Raw genomic sequence first — 16,405 nt, forward strand, 5'->3', positions numbered from 1 at the left:
GAGATATGACGAACCAAAAATAGGAGGAGATGGCATTGACACATGGCATATAAGGGGTGATTTTCACTTGGCAAGCTTGTACGTGAAGTGGCAAGGGTCCCACAACCCTGCCCTCTGTACTACGTGGGTATCTTTTGCTTATGCGCTATTATTGGAACCAAATCACCCGTTATTTGAATCAAATTATATTGTATCCAATTTCATTTTTTTTTTATTTTAACTATTCAATTAAAATTGCTACTACTGTTAATATTGTTTGGCTTTTTTACGATGGGATAATTGGGCAAGCAAAACATTGTGAAGTTGTTTTTATTGCCAGAAGCTTTTTTACCGCTTGTTGATGGGCCATGTTGACTTATGGGGTATTGTTTTAAAGATTAATTCTTTAAAGGTAAAAATCTTTTTTATATAATTTTATTTTTTTTATCTCGGGGGATAGAGATCTTCACTTGGTGGTACTGGATTACATTTTAATTTCTGTATGAACTTTCGATGAAATTACAGTTATTTTAACATTTGTTTATTTCAGTATGGAGGTTTTTGTATTATATTAATTTCAATTTTTTATATCTTAATAGTTTTATGTGTTATAATGAAAAAAAAAATTTCTTTATAGTTTATAAGAGAATTTTAGTTTTAAGATTAAGGTATTTTTTCTTCGGTTTTTTTTTGGGAGTTCATTTCTCCTTTATTGGCTTTCATGATTTTATGTTGCTTTTTGAAATGCTTGTATATTGTTTTCCTTTTACTTGAGAGAGGACTGAAGTATAGAAAGGGTTAACACCTGACCTGCCTGTAACTTCTGGTGGAAATTGTGGTTGGGTTGTGTTAGAATTGGTTTTATTGATAGTTTTGGTTTTTTTTAATGTTTAATTTTAGTTGTAGAGCTATTTTTTACAGGTTGTAGGGGTTTGTGTTTTAGTTGTTTTGGTGGGAGGGGACTTGGTGGTAAGATTTTAATAGCTGTGCCTGGCTTTGTTCTGGTTGGGGTTTTGTAGTCTCTTTTGTTTTCCTGTTTGGTAGTTGTTGGAGTTTGGTTTGGTTAGAATGGAGCTGATGGGGAGGGGGGCAGCCTGGGGAGGAGGGAAGGGGCTCAGCCCATGGCAGGGTTGCTTGGTTTGGTTTGGTTTGGTTTAGTTTGGTTTGGTTGAAATGGAGGCTGGGGCTCGCTGCTTCTTTGTTGACTGGAAAAGAAAGAGGAGGTTCCAGGGCTTTTTCATCTTTAACATATGTGTTTCACAGAGGAATGTTCAGTATCTTAGTGGTTTAACAGATTGTCAGTTACACAAAAAAGTTTTGTATTACTTTTGAAAATTCTTCTTATGTCAAACAATGACAGATTCAGTCAACAAAAAACACTTCTCAAAGTGTTGACTTGGCCCATTCAACCTCACAAACTCTAGTCTGTTCAATTTTAAGTTAATCAAAATTTGCAGGAGCACAGAAACTGAAGAAAATGACATAGAAAGCAAGAAAGACAAAAAAGATACAGAGAAGCACACACAGCTACCAACTCCTGGATTCCAGCAGTGTTTAGATGGAAATTCCAAGAGGAGGCAGGGTCAAGATGTGTGCTTGCCTTGTGGTAAGCCTCAAATTCCCCTTGGTCTTCCTGGGCCCTTCCCCCAGGTGGGACTTGGGCTCATTTGGTGCCTCAGGAGCTGGGCTGGGGCTGCAGAGGAGGCTGTGGGGCCGGGGGCGGGGGAACCCAGGGAGAAAGGGGACCTTGCTGTGCACGAGCAGGGTTGGACTGCTCTGGGGGGAGCTGTGAGGGGGGCCGGGGCAGAGTGACCTCCCCAGTGACCTCACACAGACCCTGTGATGTCACACAGCCCCTGTGATATCACAGAGCATCCTGTGATGTCACACAGCCTCCTGTGATTTCACACAGCCTTCCTGTGATGTCACAGAGCCAACTCTGAGATGCCACCCTCTGATGTGATACAGCTGCTTTGTGATGTCACAGAAGTTCTCTGTGATGTCACAAAGTCACCTTATGATTTCACAGTCTGTACTGTGATTTCACCGCCTGCTCTATGATGTTACTCAGTCACCCGGTGATGTCACAGCCCACTCTCTGATGCCCCAGCTCCATACTCTATGATGGCAGAATTTGCTCTATGGCCTCATATCCTACTCTATGACATCACAGGCAGCTCTGTGCTGTCACAATCCCCTCAGTGATGTCACAAACCCTGTCTGTGATGTGATACTGCCACTCTGTAATGTCACAGCACACACTCTGACCTCACAGCCCCCTCTGTGATGTCATACAGGCATTCCATGATCTCACAGCCCGCTCTGTGCTGTCACACTGTTCCCTCTATGATGCCGTAGCTTCTCAATGACCTCGCACAACAACATCTGTGATGTCATAGCCCAGTCTGTGACCTCACACAGCCCACTCTGTGCTGTCACACAGCCCCTTACTGGCATCCCAGCTGCTCTGTGCCTCTATGACACAGCCACAGAGGTGCTGCTGTGACACAGCCCCCTCTGGGACATGCCACAGCCCCTGCCAGTGCTGAGCCCCTGTGAGCTCTGTCTGTGCCCTGCTGGTGTCCCTGAGGGGCCCTGGCAGTGCCCCAGCCCTGCTGGGCTGTGCACAGGAGCTGTTCCTGGCCAGAGCTGTCTCTCTGCAGCGCTGCCCTTGCCAGGAGCTGCCTCTGGGCCAGGACCCCCACCCAGCTCAGCAGCACAGACACAGCACAGGGACTTTATTGAGCCTCTGGGACTTTGGTGCTCTTTGCATCAGACTCAGTCCCATAGAGTGTGCCAAAAAATTCTCAGGGACTCAAAAGGGAGTGAAACTTAAGTTTCTCATACTTTAAATAGATTCATCTGAGGGGCAGGCCTGGGAAAGTGTCCCCAGGTTCCAGGTAAAGCAGAACACTGGTGGCAGGGATGACAGATGGGGACAAGCAAGGGAAAGGTGTCTCTGGTGCTGAGCAAAGCTGCGCCTCTGTCCCAGCCCAGCAGTGGCTGCCAGTCCCAGGCACAGCACAGGCAAAGCTCCACAGCCACTTCTGCAGCCCCCAGCCCAGCTCCTGAGTGTTATGTTTGCCCAATTATCCCATAAAAAAAAAACCAAACAATATTTAAGGTAGCAACAATTTTAATTGAATAGTTTAGAAAATATATAAATAAGGGATAATTTGGTTCGAATAATAGCGCATAAGCAAAAACAGCCGCGGGGTACGGAGGGCAGGGTTCTTGACCCTTGCCACTTCACGTACAAGCTTGCCAAGTGAAAATCACCCCTTATATGCCATGTGTCAATTCCATCTCCTCCTATTTTCGGTTCGTCACTTTTCTGTCTCCGCCTTCATTACCACCTTTACCACGCATACGCCACCACTCGGTTTGGTGGTTGCACAAGTCTTTGGGGGTTGTCACTGATGAAGGCCCTGTAGTCTTCTTCGTTGTCCTTTAATTCACCTTTGGGTTACACATGCGCACCAAGCCGGTATAATATAAGCCAAGACTAACTTATCACTGCATCTACATATCAAAGCAATAAGTCCTTTATAATTAGCATTTTCTTGGACCCAACCAGATTTTGCTTCCTTTCTGCTCATTTTTAGCAACTGTATCTTCAGCTTCTTTCCTGTGGTCCTTGAGAACATCTGCTGGGAAGAGGGGGGTGGGTGGAGCCCCTCCTTTCCCTCTCTTCTTTGGCATTACAACTTTTAACTATTAACTGTTTTATTATTCTCAAATATTAATTACTGTATCAATATTGATTACTGTTTCAATTTTTATCAGCACGAATCATACCTATTTGTCACAAATCCCCAATTTCTCTTTGTGATCATTATGATTTGTGCTGTATTTAAAAGGCTGTACCTTGATATCTTGTATATTTTTCAGAATTTTGTTTTTTTCATTGTCTCTTTTCAGCTTCAATCTTTTCCAGCATTTCTATTACTGCTTTTAGTCTTTCACACTGTCTTTCAAGTTTAGTTAGCTTTTTTTGGTGTATTTCAATTTTTTTAGGTCCTTGTTCTTTAACAGGCATCAATTTAGCTTTTAATACCATTATAGATCTTGGTTTTCCTTTTTCTGCTGATTCTGAATTTAGAGACATTGTTATAATCTGAATCCCCTGAATCACTGAGTGAATTAGTCTAATAAAACACAAAATCATACAAGGCAGAAACAGAAGTCTTAGAATTGAGCATGACAACATGAACTCTAACTTTTTCCTCCAAACACTTCCAAAGAGGTCACCTCACCAATTTGTTTTTAAGATTGAATTCCACTTCTGTACCGGCACATGAGCCACTTTTTAATTTTCTCTGCAAGTTCAGTGATAGTTTCCCCATAATTATCAATTTTTACACTGCACTCAAATTCATTAAAACTTCCACAAACTCCTCTTTTTTCTGCTAACAGATAGTGTAGGGCTATCCTGTTTTGATACACAAACACCCTCATTTGTGTATATTGCCTGGCCAACATTTTTAAGGCACCGGAGGTGTGATTTGACACCACCTCCACTATTGCTTGGAGCCTTATTAATTGATTCAACAGGTAAATTGGGGTCCTATATCCCCGTGACCCATCCTAAGCTCATATTGCTGGGTCATAATTTGCTATAATTTGTTCTGCAGGCCATTTGTCCTCCCCCCATTTTTGATTCCCTCCTGCTGTTGGAGAATTTAAATTAAAATCTCTTTTATTTCACTGCAGGGTTTCATACAGTGGAGTTCCTAGCACATTGCTCCTAGACCTTAGTAGAACAAAGAAGGAGGGTTGTATTCTCCCCAAAGTACAGGTTCCTCCCCATTTTTGAGGTAACTCACTGTATGCTCGTTGCCCACAAATCCAATATATCCCATTTGAGGCTTTCCATTTCTTATCAGTTTTCTCCAGTTGTTCCCAATAAGACCTCAGGCTGTCGATGGATTGGTAGGGGTTAGCTCCAGGACTTTTGTACCAGCATAAATTAATCTGTTCATCCCATTCACAATTTATTTCTTTTATTGGTCCCCAATATCCTTCTCGAGTTATACAAATTATTCCAATTACTTGATGGCTTAAAACCCATCCTTCAGGTCTCTTCAATGTTCCAGAAATTTGGGTGTGGTTCCACTTTAAAAATTGCTCTGGAGCTAAGCTCTCACCTTTCCACTGCCATCTTTCAGCCATTTTTAGACCTCCACAAATCCCACATGTGAATAATTCCAATTCTGTAGCAATCCTTTGCATCAATCCCACAAACAGATTCTTATTTGAGGCTGGCAAATCCCAATCTTTGTAGTACTGTTTTAGCTGTTTATACAATTCAGCCAATTCTGTTGACTCTTTTTTGCTGTTCTTTTCTCTATTCCCCTTTGTTTCTTTTTTTTATTTTATTTTCTCTTTCAATTTTTCTTTTAGTGCCCGATTTCCCATGCCTGTACTTGGATCCTTTCTATTATCACCTCTTTTAAAATAAACGCATCTTTCATATTGAGGACAAATTTGATCACCATGGGGATAAGGAGCTTGCCCATTATATACCAAATTTTTCTCTATCCAATACATCTTTCCTTCCTTAATACAAACATCTATAACACTGCTGCAATTGTAGCAGGCAGAACTAACATATGGGTGTGTTACAAACACAGATTCCATCTTGTCCTTAATACACACAGGGTGATTGTAATAATCACAAATGTTGAAATTGCTGGCACTTGGTTTTTGCTCTGTTTGCTTTTTCATTGCCGAAACTCTGTTCAGTGTGGCTTTCTGCCTTTGGCCAACTGCCCAGGGTACCAGAATGATCACAGTGAAAATAATCCTTAGGAAATCTACCTTTCTACGTTTCTCAAGGCCCCTTGGGTTGCAACCAAGGGCCGAGATACCAGTCTTCTCGGTAGCAAAGGTAATATTCCGGGATCTAGTCACTGGTGCTTTTAGTTTCCTTGGTACCCATAGCCCCACAGAGTTTGTTTGTCTCCTTTTAAATGCCATTTCCTGGTTCTAGCTGGTTAAAAAGCAATAATTAAAACAAAAAGAACAGAGAAAAGATTAGGCCAGAATACCATAAACCTGTATTTTCCAAAATTTCTGGGATGTGCCAACCACAATAAGATTTTTCTAATTATTTTCTGCTTCAAGGGTGGGGAGTTCATTAAGTCGCCGCCTCTAATAGGCAAACTCACAGCACCAATATGCCCCTGCAATGTGCCTATTATGTGGTATATATACTTCTTCTTCACAACAACTATCAATTTTGAGACACTGGTTTATAATATTATAAGTTGTTCCTTCTCTTATTTGTGCTATAGCCAATATAGCAAAAACCAATCTAGGTTCCCGATTAATCCCACTGCTGCTGGAAGGGTCCCATCTCCCAATCTCAAAGGTATCCCAAAAAAATCACTAGCAATATATTCTATAATTAGCTGACTAAATACATAACCATAGCAAAGCGAGCAAATCAATTGTCTCTCCTTCTCTTCTCTCTTAGTTACTTTTTACCATGAGTTAAAGCAGAGTGTGCAAACAATACATATCCGTGGATGACACCCTAAACCATGTTTACCGCACTCCCAACATTTGTGTCTCTGAGCTCTTTTAACAACAGGTGTTACCAATCTTAGTTTCTGGAATTGCAGTTGTGTAATCAATTCTAATAATGTTGCTGGTGGGTGATCCTGGAGGAGATCTTAGATCTTTTTAGGCTGTTCCTACCGATTCAGAAAGTCTTTTTATTCTTTTTCCACCGGCGTTCTTCTGCCTCCAAGCTCAAGGGAATTGCGGTCCGTAGCCACTCCGGGATGCTTAGTTCCTTCTTAATAAATCAGGGTTAATATAAATCATGTTCCAACAATATTTTAGCTACTGTTTGAACTGTAGCCCAAGCTGCTGGAAATGCTTTAACCCACTGGGTTAATTGATCTATCATAACTAACAAATATTTTCACCGACCCACTTTAAGCAATTCTATAAAATCAACCTGGATTTTTTCAAATAGCCTGTAGGATGTTTTGAATCCTCCAAAGGGAGGGCTTCTTAATACCTTCTTATTTACCTTTTAACAGGTAAGACACCCCTGGGTAATTTGCTTTCCAATTTCGAATATCCTTATACACCCATAAAATTTTAAAAAGTGATCACAAAAGGCCCTTTTTTCCCAGTGTGTCTGCCTATGCAAGTTATCTAAAATCTAATGTGCCACTGATTTTTGGCATCATAATCCTGCCATCAGGAAAAACTCCCTTTCCCTCCTTAAATGTTGCTCTTAATTTCCTTATAGCTGCCAATTCTGCTAGCGGAAGGGAAAGTGTCTCCTGCTGAATTTCTTTTTTTTTTTTTTTTTTTTTTTTTAAGGTCATGATTCTAATATCGCCCTTTTTTAAGGTCGCTCTTTTTGCTTCTTCATCAGCCAAATTATTTCTTTGACTCTAATATCCCTTCCTCTCTGATGTTCCTTTACATGAACTACTGCTATTTTCTTTAAGCCTTTTAAAGATTCAAGTATCTGAATTATCAATTCCCCGTGTATTAACCCTTGTCTTTGAGTGTTTGTAAGTCCCCTCCTTTCCTTCCAAATTTTTTCTTATGTATGTACTACACTAAAAGCATATTTGGAGTCTGTATAAATAGTCCCTTCTTGCCTTTTTAGTATTAATAATGTACGGAATAATGCATAAAATTCACAGGCTTGTGCTGACCAGGAGGGGCTGAGGGGATCAGACTCCTTTACCCTAAACTTAAACTTTTCCCACTTCACCTGAATGCCAACCCGTGTCATTAATTTCTAGATTATCTTCTTCAGTTAAAGAATAAATTTTAAGTTTTCCTTCACAGGGTTTTATCTGTAAATTTAAGGCTATTATTAGATCTCTGCCTAACATATTATTCTCGGCCTCTGGTATCAACAATAAATAATTTACTCCAAATTTGTCATCTGTTTCAATTTGCACTCCTTTTATTACAGGAACAGGGAAAGCCTCTCCTGTAATTCCCATTACTGAAACTCGCTCACTACTTATCTCACATCCCTGGGGTAATTTTGTCACTGTCGACCGAGAAACTCCTGTATTGACTAAAAATACGACTTCTTCACTCTGAAGACCTACTCTTAGCGTTATTATCAAGGCCTCTTCTGGGTGTAATTCGGTCCTTTTCATTAAACAAAGCTCTTGCCCTCTCTGATTCTCCTGAGAAGTTTTCTCATCTTGCTGTTTCTTTCTGCAATTTTTTTGCAGGTGCCCCTTTTTATGACAATAAAAACACGTGGGTCCCCCACCCTTCAAAGTGGGGCAAAAATTTTTTAAGTGTCTCTTCTTGTGGCGGGAAAAATGCACAGGTCTTTTGTTCCTAAAAATAGATCCTGACATCCACTGCTTGTTTTTCCCTGCAGATTTTTCTGTATTCAAAGCTGCCTGCATTTCTTGAACTGCTGCCACCAAAATTCTGACATCTGCTTTCTGCTTTTTCTTATTTCTCTTTACAAGCCCTCTTTGTGCTTCTCTCAGTAACTCTTGAAGTCCCCTGTCCTGCCAATCCTCTAATTTCTCCAGCTTTTTCCTAATGTCACTGCAAGCTCCAGTCACAAACTGAATTTTTAACAGAACCTGCCCTACTGCAGTATTAATATCTATACCTGAATATAATTGCAAGTCTCTTTTTAATCTTTTTAACCATTCTGCCGGTGACTCATATTTTTTCTGATGCTCACTCAAAACTTTTCTTATATTATGTCCTTTAGGCACTGCCCTCTGAATTTCTTGATTTTCTTCCTTTCGGGATTCCCATTCATCCCAAAACCGCATTAACATCCCCAGTGGGCTGTCCTGGGGAACACTCCCCCCCCAAGAACCCCCCTCACGGTTCCCAGATACCTCAAACCACTGCGAATTTTTCACACAATCTGCAGCCCCTGGGTCAAGGAACTTACTCTTTCCCTGACCCATTTCTGGTGGCAACAAACTAAGAAATACCCGGTACCAGGAGAGCCTTAGTTTCCCACACTCACCCCGTGGCTCAACTCCTCACTTATTACTCTGTCACACTGCCTTTTCAATCTACCTGTTCCACTCCTATGTCTCCCTCTGCAATCTGCTTGTTCCACTCCTCTCTCTCCCTCTTAATCTATTGGCCCCGTCCTCTCACCATCTAATCACATACTAAATTGCCTGCTACCAACCCCTCCAAGGAAATTGAACCTATTCATTCACTCTCTCAGTCTCCCTACTGAGTCAATCCCTCCTGCCCAAGGACCTTCCCACAGGTGCTTGGACCAGGGATCCCCTCCTTCCCCCTGGGTCAAACCCTCCCGGGGTCCCCACTCATTCACTTTTCTTTCACTTCCCTCCTTTTCCAGCCGGTCTCCTCGCGGAGAACGCGAAAACGCGGTACTGGGAGGTCTCACTTGCTTTGGGGGTCCGGGACTGCCCACCCCCGTCTCAGACACTCCACACACACTCACACACACATACAGCCGCCCCCCGACCCAAAACCTCGTGATACTCACAGCTTCTTTTTCTCACGAGGGTCTTTGTGCACAAAGCAGTTTTCTATGGGTACTCTATCTCCTACAGGCTGGCACTCTGATGGGAGCTTCTCTTGCGCGCTTCTAATAACTAATTTGCTTATGCGTTATTGTAAAAAGAACTCTCTTTTCTTAAGGGAGAGTGGCCTAGCCTTGGGACCACTTAAAAGTCTGGTGGGGAGCTCCTTCTCAGAAGCTATCTACCTCTTCAGAGTTAAAAGAGTTCCCGGGTATTGGCACCAAAATTGTTATGTTTGCCCAATTATCTCATCAAAAAAAACCTAAACAATATTTAAGGTAGCAACAATTTTAATTGAATAGTTTAGAAAATATATAAATAAGGGATAATTTGGTTCAAATAATAGCGCATAAGCAAAAACAACCGCGGGGTACGGAGGGCAGGGTTCTTGACCCTTGCCACTTCACGTACAAGCTTGCCAAGTGAAAATCACCCCTTATATGCCATGTGTCAATTCCATCTCCTCCTATTTTCGGTTCGTCACTTTTGTGTCTCCGCCTTCATTACCACCTTTACCACGCATGCGCCACCACTCGGTTTGGTGGTCGCACAAGTCTTTGGGGGTCGTCACTGATGAAGGCCCTTCGTTGTCCTTTAATTCACCTTTGGGTTACACATGCGCACTAAGCCAGTACAATATAAGCCAAGACTAACATATCACTGCATCTACATATCAAAGCAATAAGTCCCTTATAATTAGCATTTTCTTGGACCCAACCAGGTTCTTGGTCATTTTTAGCAACTGTATCTTCAGCTTCTTTCCTGTGGTCCTTGAGAACATCTGCTGGGAAGGGGGGGGTGGGTGGAGCCCCTCCTTTCCCTCTCTTCTTTGGCATTACAACTTTTAACTATTAACTGTTTTATTATTCTCAAATATTAATTACTGTATCAATATTGATTACTGTTTCAATTTTTATCAGCACGAATCATACCTGTTTACCACAGCAGTATGAACATTCATGGATCCAGAACTCCATTGTAACACAGCAGGGCCTCATGGAACCAATGGTCTGTTGTTAAACTCTGTGGCCTCATGGAACCATGAGCCATTGGGACACAGCATGGCCACATGGAGCCAAGGGGCGATTGTGACACTAGAAGGCCTCATGGAAGCAAGGAATCATTGTGACACTATGGAGTGTTGGCAGGCCAAGGGGCAGTTGTCACACTGTGTGTCACCATGGAACCAAGGAGTCTATTGTGACACTACAAGGCCGCATAAAATTAAGGATTCATGGAAAAGTGTGGGACCCCATGGAACCAAAGGTCCATTGTGACATTGCAGGGCCTTGTGGAATCCTGGAGGCCATTCTGACACTTTGAGGCCTCGTTTAATCAAGTGGCTCTGCAGGACCTCATGGAACCAAGGAGACCCTTCTGACACTGTAAGTCCCCATGGAACCAAGGGGCCATTGTGATACTGCGGCACCCAGGAGACCCCTGTGACACTGCAAGGCCTCATGGAAGCCAGGGACCATTGTGACACTGCAGGGCCCCATGGAAAAAAGAGGCCAGTGTGACACATCAGGGCTCCATGGATCCAAAGAAACAGGTAACATGTCTGGTTGGTTTGGCCTGACTGGTCCAACTGCCCTTGGCTTGTCGAGGGTCTCTTCTCATGTACGCCTGAAACACTGGGCTCTGGGCTTTCCTTCAGATAAGAAAGAACTGCCCTTCTCATTCAAACATCCATGGCCAAAATGGGATTCCCCCTCCCAAATTCGCAATATCCTGGGATTGCTGCCAGACAAATGCTGCCATTACCAACCAGTCTAGCTGACCTTAACTTTCTGAGAGCTGGCTCCCACCTGCCTTCAAACACTGAGGCTCTGTGCTTTCCTTTCTATGGAAAAGAACCCTCCCTCCTGCACAGGCACCCATGGGCAAAACGGGTACTTTTCCTCCAAAACGCCCTATATGCAAGGGTATCTCCCAGACAAAATCTGCCAGGACAGTCTGCCCTGGCTGGCCTTGGCCTCTGGTGGTTGCCTCTAATCTGCCCTGAAGAACTGGGCCGCTGCCCTTTCCTTCCCATGGAAAAGTACTATCCTTCTCCAGGTGCCCATGGCCAAAATTGGAATTCCACCTTCAAAAGTCCTATATCCAATGATTGCTCCTACACAAAAGCTGCCATTTCAGACTGGTCTGACTGGCCTTGGCCTCCTTAGGGAGAGCTCTCACCTGCCTTCAAAAGACAGGGGCTCCATGATTTCCTTCCTATGGAAAAATCTGGCATTAGCCTCCAGGCAAAAAGGACTGAAATTGGTATTCAACATTCAAAATTTCAAATATCCAAAGGTTGCTCCCAGAAAAACCTGCCAGGACAGACAGGTCTGCCTGCCCTTGGCTTCTGGTGACTGCAGTTCATTGGCCCCTCAAACACAAGGGTTCTGAGGTTCCCTTTCTGTGCAGACCAATGTGACATTGTGGGGCCTTGTGAAATGAAGGGACCATTGCGACACTGTGGGGTCTCGTGGAACCAAGGACATCACTGTGGCTCTGTTGGGTCACATGGCCCCCCCAAGGGGCCAGTGTGAAGCAGCAGGGCTTTGTGGAACCAAGAGGCCATTGCTGCATTTCAGGGCCTTGTGGAACCAAAGGGCCATTGTGATCCTGCAGGGCACTGTGGATCTATGGAGAGCATTGTGGCATTGCAAGGTCCCCTGGAATCATGGAGACCATTGTGACACTGTGGAGCCCCACAGAACCAAAGCGCCATTGTGACCCTGCAGGGCCTCAGGGAGGGAAGCAAGGGGCCATTGTGAGACTTCAGAACCAAGAAGAACATTGTGACATAGCAGAGCACCATGAAACGAAGGGAACATGGAACAGGTCTGGCTGGCTTTGATTCCCAGAGGCCACCTGACAGGTGTGGATAATTTTGGAATGTTGAGGGTGCCTCTCATCAGCCCCTGTAAAACTGGGGCTCTGTGCTTTCCTTCCTATGGAAAAGAACCGTCTGTCTATCCAGGTGCCCATGGCCAGAACTGATGATCCCTCTGAAAAATTCCCTGTATGCAAGGGTTCTCCCAGACAAAAGCTGCCAGTACAGAGAGCTCTGGCTGACCTTGGCCTCTGGTGGTCACGTCTCATCTCACAAAAGTCCTGAGGAAAGTATGCTGAGACATAAATGAGTCTCACGCTCTAAAAAATTCAGATGCTCTTCTGATCATGTGTCTTTTTTTTATTATTAAGTATTATGCATGAAATATTATTTTCAACTAAGATATATTATTCCTATCACTCTCCCAGTGTTATCTGATGCAAAACACCTCATCTACATGCAGCTCCAGATCACCTGTATAAGCAAATACAATATAGAATACAGATGGAATTATTTGTCTCTGTTCCCATCTGTCACATCTCCTCTGGAGCTGGAGGTGCAGCCCCAGCACTTGGCAGGGCTCAAGGGCTCACAAGCTCAGCTCCCACACAGAGAACTTGCAGACCCTGGGCTGCTCTTCTTGGTCTCTGCACGCTCAGCCAGGCTGAGATGGACACTGATGGTTTCTGGGCCAGGCTCTCGGAGCCCAGCCCAGCTCCCTGCAAGCTCTGCCAGTATCCCTGAGCTCTGGGCAGCACCAAGGGCCTCTCTCCAGCCCAGCCCAGCTGGCTCTGGCCCCAAAGCTCTGCTCAGGCCAGGCTGCTCTGGCCACTGCCCCACAGCCTCAGTCCCTGGCAAGGGCACAGCAGCAGCTGCAGCTGCCACAGGACTCAGCCCCAGCCATGGGGGAAGGAGCTTGGCCAAGGCCAAAGGAGGCTCCCTGGCTGCCCTGCTCCCCTCTGCCTGAGGTGCTGAGAGCTCTGTAGCCCCTGCTGCCATCCCATCTGCCCAGGGCAGCACAAGAGCCCCGGCCTTGGGGCCCTCAAGAGCTGCTCCTGTTACAGGCGCAGGGCCCATGCCAAAGCTGGGTCAGCCACAAAGCTGTGCCCACTTCTGTTCATTGCTGCTCTCATGGGGATGGATCCTCAGCACCTTGGAGGCTGATGATGAATTTTCATCCTCCAGAGGCCTCTTCTTTCTTGGGCTCTTCACTTCAGGAATTCAGTGAGACAAGCTCACAAAAATTTGCTCAAAACACCAGAATAAGGAAAGCCAATGGGAATAATTTTAGTTTTCAATTCTTCTGTGGTTAATTAGAAAAATTTCAGAAGTGTATTCAAAGTGAATCTGCTAAATTGAAAAAAAAAAAGCAGCGAGAATTATCTTAGTCTCTTAAATTAATTTTCCTGTTTATAGATTGCTATCAGCAATGTCAAATTGATATTGACACCCAGCACCTTCTAATTTAGCCTGAATAGATAAGAAAATCAAGACTCTTCATGGCTGACAATCAATAACACTTTGTCCCCACCCCCTCCTCACCATTTCCCTCATCCGACCCCTGGCACTCCTATGGATCAGGAATGGTGGGGCCAGCAGGAGCAGGGCAGGGATTCTTCCCCTGTGCTTGGCAGCGGTTGGGCAGCACCTGAATTGCTGTGTGCAGTTCTGGGCCCCTCAGTTTTGGAAGGTCATGGAGGGGCTGGAGTGTGTGCAGAGAAAGGCAACAAGGCTGGGGAGGGGTGTGGAGCACAAGTCCTGTGAGGAGTGGCTGAGGGAGCTGGGATTGTTTATCCTGGAGAAGAGGAGGATCAGGGGAGACAAGATGGTGTCAGGGCACAGGTTGGACTTGATGATCTCCAAGGCCTTTTCCACCCTTGCTGATGCTGGGATTCTCTGAAAGAACCCTTGGAGCAGTTCCAGGATGAGCCCTAAGCCTCCTCTTCAGAAGCTCCAGCAGCCCAGGTCCCCCAGCTTCTCCTGCCAGCCCCAAAGCCCATCCTGTCAGTCCTGCAGAGCCTCTGCAGCTCCTCCTCATTGCCCACAACAGGGAGCCCCAGAAGCAGACACAGCAGCCCAGATGTGCCCCCTGGCCTGGGGTGCCTCTGGCAAGGGAGCAGCAGGAGGCACTGCAGGAGCCTGCAGACAATTCCTGCAGCACTTGTAGGATGATCCTGCTGCCCAAGGGACGTTCCCATGGGGCCAAGTCAGGAACTGCAATGGGGAGTGGGGCCAGAGAGGAAAGGGCAAACAGGGATGGGCTGTTGGCAGGGAAGGGAACAGGGGTGGACAAGAGCAAGAAATTTATACTGGGAAAAGAGTAAAGAAAGCAAAGGTGAAGCCAAGGAAATGCTCAGGGCAGTTTGGGGCTGGCTGCCAGGCAGCCCTGGCTCTGAGCAACAGTGTCTGCAGTGGCACAGGAAACTCCCAGATGATGGGAACAAACTTTCTGGCTGACTGCAGAGGCCAGGACAAAGCTGAGTGCTTTCCCTGCTGTCCCCCAGCCCTTGCTGGCCCCAGGGGCTGGTGGCATTTGTGCTCCCTCAGGTTCATGTCCCCACACCAACAGCATGGGGGTGCTCCCCCTGCTGTGTGCAATGCAAACAGGGGCTCCTGAGCCAGTGCTGCTGTGTCTGTGCCTGCAAGGATGGGGCACCTGTGTGAGCTGGGGGAGAGGCCAGGGCTGCAGAGGGGGGATGTTGTTGGTAGCTCCATGAGGACGCTCTGGGGCACTGCCTGGGCTGTCCAGCGCACTTGGGATGGATCAGCCCCTGCTCTGCTGCACCTTCCTGTCTGCCCCAGGGCCCTTGCAGAGCCCCAGCCATGCTCTTTGCCCCCAGCCTGCCCACGGCCAGCCTGGGGCTGCTCACAGGGCTTTTCTGTGCTGAGCATTGGCCTGGGTGTGTTCTTGAGAGAGCCTGGGCAAGGAGCCTGGAGCCCCCAGGGCCTGGCCTGAGGCGTCAGCGCTGCCCCAGCAGTGCCCATGGCCTGTCCCTGCTGCAGCCCCGGCACTGCCACCCCCAGGGCTGTGCCCGGCCCCGAGAGCACTCAGGCCCTACAGCAACACCAGGGCCAGCAGGGCAGCGGGGCAGGGCCACGGCAGCAGCACTGGCAACAGCAAGTGTTGCTGCTGCTGGGCACAGCTGCTGGGCCAGCACTGATCTGCCCCCAGCTCTGCACACAGACATTGCTGCTGCAGCTCCAGAGAAGGCAACACAAGGACATCTCTGTAGAAAACTCTGTTGGGACATCCTTTAGTTCCTTTAAAGCCACTGAGAGTGCAGCCCATCATTGACACAGTCTGGGGCCACAGGGAAGGTGGAGAGAAACAAAGTGAGAAATGGCATAATCACATTTTCTTTTTTGGACAATATAAAAATACCAAAAAAAAAGGAAAACAACCTCCAAAATGAAACCAACAAGGATCAAAGATTATTTTATTACAAGTGATTTGCAGAAATTAGACAGCAGTTTAATGTTCCTGAAATTTTCCCGTCATAAATGTCCGCACTGCAGCCTTGAGCTCCTGGTTCCTCAGGCTGTAGATGAGGGGGTTCAGGGCTGGAGGCACCACTGAGTACAGAACTGACAGGGCAAGATCCACAGATGGGGAGGACATGGAGGGAGGTTTCAGGTAGGAAAATGTACCGGTGCTGACAAACAGCGAGACCACGACCAGGTGAGGGAGGCAGGTGGAAAACGCTTTGTGCCGTCCCTGCTCAGAGGGGATCCTCAGCACAGCCCTGAAGATCTGCACATAAGAGAAAACAATGAACACAAAAAACCCAAATACCAAACATGCACTTACTGCAATGAGCCCCAGTTTCCTGAGGTTTGAGTGGGAGCAGGAGAGCTTGAGGATCTGGGGGATTTCACAGAAGAACTGCCCCAGGGCATTGCCATGGCACAGGGGCAGGGAAAATGTATTGGTTGTGAGTAGCAGAGCATTGAGAAAGGCACTGGCCCAGGCAGCTGCTGCCATGTGGGCACAAGTTCTGCTGCCCAAGAGGGTCCCGTAGTGCAGGGGTTTGCAGATGGACACGTAGCGGTTGTAGCACATGACGGTCAGGAGGAA

This window comes from Zonotrichia albicollis, chromosome 8, assembly GCF_047830755.1.
Source record: "Zonotrichia albicollis isolate bZonAlb1 chromosome 8, bZonAlb1.hap1, whole genome shotgun sequence".
In the NCBI taxonomy this organism is placed as follows: Eukaryota; Metazoa; Chordata; class Aves; order Passeriformes; family Passerellidae; genus Zonotrichia; species Zonotrichia albicollis.